Raw genomic sequence first — 7,983 nt, forward strand, 5'->3', positions numbered from 1 at the left:
ATATCACTTTGCGGCCTCACGCACGGTATTCCTACGGGTGTCGCCTTACCTTAGCCCGGGACCGTTTGCGCCTTTTGGCACACGTATATGACAGTGTCGCTAGCATCCATATGATAAGGAGCCCGGGCTGACATGGCTAGTCGTAAACCCAAAGTGGCACAGACTTACAGGGACAGGCATCCATGACCCAGCATCGAACGTGTCGGTCATCAGCGAGTGAATCCAGGCTGTAGCACTGGGCTAGCAGGACTCCGGTGAACCGGGCTGTAGCAGGCTAACAGGACTCCGGTATTCATCGCGTGACATTTCCCCGAAGGGACAGACACAGGAACGAAGAAGGACACATGCCGGCCAGCCTAAGTGTCCCGGAGCAGTAGCAAGCTACCATGGCTCGGTGGAAACACTAGGAGACATTTCCCGGTAAGAGAGGCTACCAAGGATAAACAACTAGGTTGTCAGATCCCACACATACCAAGCATTTCAATAACATACACACAATATGCTCGATATGTGCAAATACAACATGGCATCACAACATGACTCTACAACTCAAGTATTTTAATCAATAGGCTCCGAGGAGCGAGATATTACAAACATGGGTCTCACGACCCAACAATCAGAGCATACAAATCAAAGCACAAGCGGAAGCTATCATGTCTGGGTACAGACATCTATAAATGAAAAAGGCCGAGAAGCCTGACTATCTATCAGATCCTGCCGAGGGCACAAGATCGTAGCTGAGGTAACAAGCTAAACGTCGAAGTCCACGTGGAACTACTAGTGAGACTGAAGTCTCTCTGCAAAAACATAAAATAGGCAAACGTGAGTACAAATGTACCCAGCAAGACTTACATCAGAACTATCTACATATGCATCATTATCAACAAAGGGGATGGTGGGGTTTAACTGCAGCAAGCCAGCTTTGACTCGGTGGCTATCCTAAACTACGACTGCAATGTAACTCTTTGAGGTGGCGCACACGAGTCCACATATTCACCATATCAATACACCACTATGGAACCGCTCCCGTCTCCCTACGAGAACGCCATCCATAGCACTCACGCTTATCTTGCGTATTTTAGAGTATCCACTTTCACTTGTCTATGAACTGATATAAGCAACCCAGAAGTCCTTTTCCGTGGACACGGCTATTCGAATAGATTAGGTTAACCCTGCAGGGGTGTACTTCTTCACACACGCTCTCACCACTTACCGCCGTTTACACGACATGTACTCGGCAACCTTCAAGCGGAAGCCCAACGTGGGTGTCGGCCACGGCCTGCCTAAACACTCAAGTCTCTAGTCCAGGTTTATCGCCTATTCGGGTTCCATCCATGAGGAGATCCGGCCGGAGTTTCGCTCACAGCCCCAAACGATGTGAACAGGGTTCCGTGACACCAAACGGGCGCCCGGTTTACCCGGCCACGTTCCTACCGCATCACAGCCCACCCCTACGGTCAGCGCTGCGCACGGCCTCCAGCATACTACAAACACCAGAAACTACTTGCAACTCCTGGACAGAGGACAAGGGTGATCAAGAAGCCGAGAGGGTCCATTGGTTTCGGGCCCAATGCGTGGTAGTAGCTGAATCATGGATCACAAACACAGAACTCAGTTCCTGAGGACGGCTGCAATGAGACAACCCACCATGTACTCCTACATGGCCTCTCACCGCTACCTTTACCAAATCGTATTCACACACTTAGCTCACACACAGTAGGACATGTTCACACACCTCTGATTCATCCCCGATGAATCAGACCTGACTCAACTCTAAGCAGTAGCAGGCATGACAAACAAGCATGAATGAGTAGGCACAACAGGGCTCAAACAACTCCTACTCATGCTAGTGGGTTTCATCTATTTACTGTGGCAATGACAGGTCATGCAGAGGATAAAGGGGTTCAGCTACCGCAGCAAGTAACAGATGAATCGATGTTGTCCTAATGCATTAAAAGAGAGCAGGAGCGAGAGAGTAGGATTGTATCGGAATGAACAAGGGGGTTTTGCTTGCCTGGCACTTCTGAAGATAACATTGAGTCTTCATCAGTGTCAACGATCACAACGTCGGAACATCGTCTACCGGGAGGGAACAGATACCGGCAACAAGGAAGAAATACAATCAATGCAATGCACAATATGATGCATGCTCATTACATGGCAATATGAATGTGTTTTGAGCTAATGCAACTAGCAACAGATTAAATGAAGTTGGTTTGAATACAAGATTCAAATTCAAACTCCATATGTGATTATTTAAATGCCCTTTAAACGTTTTGTCCAAAACAGAGGACAAACATTGTTCAAACATGCATGAAAATGGTACAGATGGATTCCTTGAATTTTTCTGATAATTTTTCATATATAAATTATTTAATTTGGAGTTACGGTTGAATTTCTATGATTTATTGAAGTTTTAGGCATTTTCTGGAATTTCCTGAATAATATTAAATCCAGAAATGATTATGGCGTCAGCACCACGTCACAGTGACGTCAGCAGGGTCAACTGGGCACCCCAGGTCAAACCTGACGTGTGGGGACCACACGTCAGTGACACAGGAGCTAATCCCGGTCAAACCCAGCGCTAACTGAGGTTTGACCAGGGGTGGGGCCCACAGTCAGTGGCCTAGGGGGTTGATTAGGGCGTCATTAGCGCTAATTAAGCGTGCCACGTCGGCAGTCGCCGGAGTATCGCCGGCGGCGACCATTCCGCACGGCGGCGCGGCTCGGATTCGAGCTAGGGGCGATGGTTTGGCGCGCGGTTTGGCTCATTGGAACGTCCGCGACGCGGCGCATCCAGCGGTGGCTGTGGCCGCGGCTGGGGTGGCCGGTAGCAGCAACTACGGCGAGCGAGGCGGCGGCCGGAGCTCGGGCCAGCACGACGCGGTGGCTGCAGCGCGTTAGCCGGAGAGCAGAGGAGCGCGTCGGGACCCTGGGAACCTGGAGAGCACGCGGGAGCTACTGGAGCGAGCGGAAGAGCTCCGGGGCGCGAGGTTCGCCGGCCATGGCGATGGCCGGAGCTCGGTGCTTGCGGGGACGGCAGCTACGGCACGAGATCGAGCAGAGGGTCAGAGGGGAAACATAGAGGAGCTCACAGGGGTTGCGACGGTGGCCTCGGGGAGCTCGGGGAGGCGTCGGAGGCGGCGAATCGACAGCGGCGGTCCTCGGTGGCCGAGGAGGGGGAAAACGTCGGGACGGTGCTTCGGGGCTTCTCCGGTCGCGTGAGCCGACGGGGAGGTCGAGGGAGGCACTGCGGAGCTCAGGAGCGCGTCGGGGAGGAGAGGGGGGTGGCGGTGGCCGCGAGGGAGCTCGTCGGTGGCGGCGGCTCCGTTCGGTCCAGGCGAGAGAGAGGGAACAGAGGAGAGAGGGGATGCAGCGAGGGAGGAAGAGGAGCGAGGGGACATGAGGCCTCGTCGTGGCGTTGCTAGGGAGGCCGGGGGAAGCAGGAGGTGGCCGGGAAGCAGGAGGTGGCCGAGGCCTCTCGGGCGCGCGCCACGCCTCGCCTCTGTTCGTCCTCCTGGCAGAGGAGGAAGAGGACAAGGGGGAGGAGGTGGGCTGGGCCGGCCAGATGGAGCTGGGCCAGGTAAGTGGCGCCAGGTAAGTGGCCCAGGTGGCTTTCTGCTCTGTTTTATTTTTTTCTTCTGTTTTGTTTTATTTAATTTATTTTGCCACTGTTTTGAATTTAAAATAATTCAAACAATGCCAAAAACTCCTCTGAATATTTTATATTGCTAGATGGACTTTTCCAAAAGCTTATAAAATATTTCAGGGGTATTTGAAATTATATTCTAATTATATGAATATAATTCAAATTCAAATAGCTAATGAATTAAATCCAAAGTCCCAAAAATAAATCCTTAAAAATGTTCAATATTTTGGTTGGGACCAGAACCCTTACCAAAAATTATCAAACATTTAAGAAGAGCACTTTGGAGCAATGAATGAGATTTCTAGGGTTTTTGCCCCTCTTTTATTTAAGTTTTTGAGGCTTCCAAAATTCCTCAGTTCAAGTTTCGAAAATATAGACATGATGCACACATGAAGCTAGCCTAGAGCACTACCAGCAGCTAGGGATGTGACACTAATCTTGTCTTGAATTGGGAAAAGTGCCACTTTATGGTTGATGAGGGTATTGTCTTGGGGCATAAAGTTTTTGAAAGAGGTATTGAAGTTGATAAAGCCAAGGTTGATGCTATTAAAAAGATGCCATGTCCCAAGGACATCAAAGGTATAAGAAGTTTCCTTGGTCACGCCGGATTTTATAGGAGGTTCATTAAGGACTTCTCAAAAATTTCTCGGCCTCTGACTAATTTATTACAAAAAGATATACTATTTATCTTTGATGATGATTGTGTAGAAGCATTTGAAATACTTAAGAAAGCATTAGTCTATGCACCTATTGTTCAGCCACTCGATTGGAATTTACCCTTTGAAATTATGTGTGATGCTAGCGATTATGTTGTAGGTGCTGTTCTAGGGCAAAGAGTTGATAAGAAATTAAATGTTATCCATTATGCTAGTAAGACTCTAGACAATGCTCAAAGAAATTATGCTACTACTGAAAAAGAACTTTTAGCAGTTGTATTTGCTTGTGATAAGTTCAGACCTTATATTGTTGATTCTAAAGTAACTATCCATACTAATCATGCTGCTATTAAATATCTTATGGAGAAGAAAGATGCTAAACCTAGACTTATTAGATGGGTTCTCTTGCTACAAGAATTTGATTTGCATATTGTTGATAGAAAAGGAGCTGAGAACCCCGTTGCAGACAACTTATCTAGGTTAGAGAATGTTCTTGATGACCCACTACCTATTGATGATAGCTTTCCTAATGAACAACTAAATGTCATAAGTACTTCTCGTAGTACCCCTTGGTATGCTGATTATGCTAATTACATTGTTGCTAAATTCATACCACCTAGCTTCACATACCAACAAAAGAAAAAGTTCTTCTATGATTTGAGACATTACTTTGGGATGACCCACATATTTATAAAGAAGGAGTGGATGGTGTTATTAGACATTGTGTACCTGAGCATGAACAGGAACATATCCTATGCAAGTGCCACTCCGAAATTTATGGAAGACACCACGCGGGAGATAGGACTGCACATAAGGTATTGCAATCCGGTTTTTATTGGCCTACTCTCTTCAAGGATGCCCGTAAGTTTGTCCTATCTTGTGATGAATGTCAAAGAATTGGTAATATTAGTAGACGTCAAGAAATGCCTATGATATTCACTTGTTATTGAACCGTTTGATGTTTGGGGCTTTGATTATATGGGACCTTTTCCTGCCTCTAATGGATATACACATATTTTAGTTGTTGTTGATTACGTTACTAAGTGGGTAGAAGCTATTCCAACTAGTAGTGCTGATCATAACACTTCTATTAAAATGCTTAAAGAAGTTATTTTTCCGAGGTTTGGACTCCCTAGATATTTAACGACTGATGGTGGTTCACATTTTATTCATGGTACTTTCCGTAAAATGCTTGCTAAATATGACGTCAATCATAGAATTGCATCTCCATATCACGCACAGTCTAGTGATCAAGTAGAATTGAGTAATAGAGAACTCAAATTAATTTTGCAAAAGACTGTCAATAGGTCTAGAAAGAATTGGTCCAAGAAACTTGATGATGCATTATGGGCCTATAGAACTGCATATGAAAATCCTATGGGTATGTCTTCGTATAAAATGGTATATGGAAAAGCATGTCACTTACCTCTCGAACTAGAACATAAGGCATATTGGGCTATTAAAGAGCTCAACTATGGTTTCAAACTTGCCGGTGAAAAGAGGTTATTTGATATTAGCTCACTTGATGAATGGAGAACCCAAGCTTATGAAAATGCCAAGTTGTTTAAAGAAAAGGTTAAAAGATGGCATGACAAAAGGATACAAAAGCGTGAGTTTAATGTAGGTGATTATGTATTGCTATACAACTCTCGTTTAAGATTTTTTGCAGGAAAACTTCTCTCTAAATGGGAAGGCCCCTATGTTCTCGAGGAGGTCTATCATTCTGGTGCCATAAAAATCAACAACTTCGAAGGCACAAATTCGAAGGTGGTAAACAGTCAGAGAATTGAACATTATATCTCAGGTAATCCCATAAATATTGAAACCAATATTATTGAAACTGTAACCCCGGAGGAATACATAAGGGACACTTTCCAGAACGTTTCAGACTCTGAAAAGGAATAGGTATGTGGTATAGTAAGTAAACCGACTCCAAAACAATTTTTAAGGCAATATTTATCCATTTTGGAATATTTAGAAAAATAGAAAATTAAGTAGCAGTCCGGGAAGGACACGAGGCCCCAACGAGGGTGGAGGGCGCGCCCTACCCCCCTGGACGCGCCCCCTACCTCGTGAGCACTTCGTGTGCCTTCCGGACTCTGTTTTCTTGCATGATACGTATTTTGGCGGGTAAAAATTCACTATATATTCTCCCGAAGGTTTTGACTCCCGTATCACGCAAATATTCTCTGTTCTTGTTTCGAGCTGTTTATCTGACAAATCTAGATTATCATGACATCCCCAAGTGCTTCCAAGGACAAGTTCTTCGAGAAGGTCATCAACCCTTACCTCGCGGAGGTGCTGCGACACCCTCAAACCATTGAGATGCGTGATGGGTTGCTGCACATCTGCGATGCTGAGGGACCAAAGGGAACCAAAAGCGTGGAGACGAGGCTCGAAGCAATGGAGAAACAAGTTTTCAAGTGTCAGGGGATGGTGGAGCGTGAAATCAACGCTAGCCACACGATGCTCGCGGAGTTCACTAACAACTACAAACCGGATGCCAAGAACACCGAGGAGGCCATCTTCAAGCTACATGAGAAGATCGAGCACCTCCAAGCCCAAATCTATGACCTACAAAACCAAAACTTTGAGTATGAATATAGAGTCAAAAGAATGAGTTTGGCTGCAGATTCGAGGATTCCGGAGACTCGATCATCCTTCTATGATGGTGAACCTATGCCTTGGAAGAAGGATGACAAGCCCGCATCATCAACAACACCTCCACCTTCTTCACCAACCAAGGAGATATAATCACATGGGTATGGGCACTCCCCTTGGCAACTGCCAAGCATGGGGGAGGTGCCCCGGTATCGTATCACAATCACGACTCCTATATTTACCGTTTTCCTTAGTTTGATCCTGTTAGTAGTATTTTGATCTAGTAGAATAAAGTTTATGGCATGATCTAGTTTTAAGTTTTGCTTTATGATCTCTCTATGTAATCGAGTCCGTGAGCTATATAATAAAGATTAGTGTTGAGTCAAGGGCTTGATTTTCTTGCTATGATCTTGGATGAATAAAAGAAAAGAGAAAAAGAATAAGAAGAAACAAAAGTTCATATTGATCTTATCGATAGTAATGATTTCACATAGAAAGAGTGTGATGATTAAAAATTGTTGGGAGTTGGCAGACATAGCTTTGGTCATCGTTGCAATTAATAGGAAGTAATAAGGAAAGAGAGCTTTCACATATAAATATACTATTATTCACATCTTTTATGATTGGGAGCACTCATCAAAATATGACATGCTAAAGAGTTGATGTTGGACAAGGAAGACAACGTAATGGGTTATGTTTTCTTATATCTGAGATAAAGTATGTTGTCATCACTACTGGAATCAGCTACTTTGCCATCTGCTAGCTCTTTGCCGTCAGCTAGCGGACGGCAAAGAAGCTCTTTGCCATCAGCTACCCAAAAGCAGACGGCAAAGAAATGGCAAACGGCAAAGAAGCTCTTTGCCATCCGTGAGCTCTTTGCCGTCTGTTGGCAGACGGCAAAGAATCTTTGCCGTCCGCTAGCAGACGGCAAAGAGAGAGGTGGCCCCCACCCCCCGCCCGTTTGGAAAAAACTTAACGGCCCACCTCTTTGTCGTCTGCCAGCAGACGGCAAAGAGGCAAAAGGGCGGACGGCAAAGATAGGCGGACGGCAAAGAGGACACTACCTAACGGCCCGTA

The sequence above is a fragment of the Triticum dicoccoides genome, chromosome 4A, assembly GCF_002162155.2.
Source record: "Triticum dicoccoides isolate Atlit2015 ecotype Zavitan chromosome 4A, WEW_v2.0, whole genome shotgun sequence".
Classification (NCBI taxonomy): Eukaryota; Viridiplantae; Streptophyta; class Magnoliopsida; order Poales; family Poaceae; genus Triticum; species Triticum dicoccoides.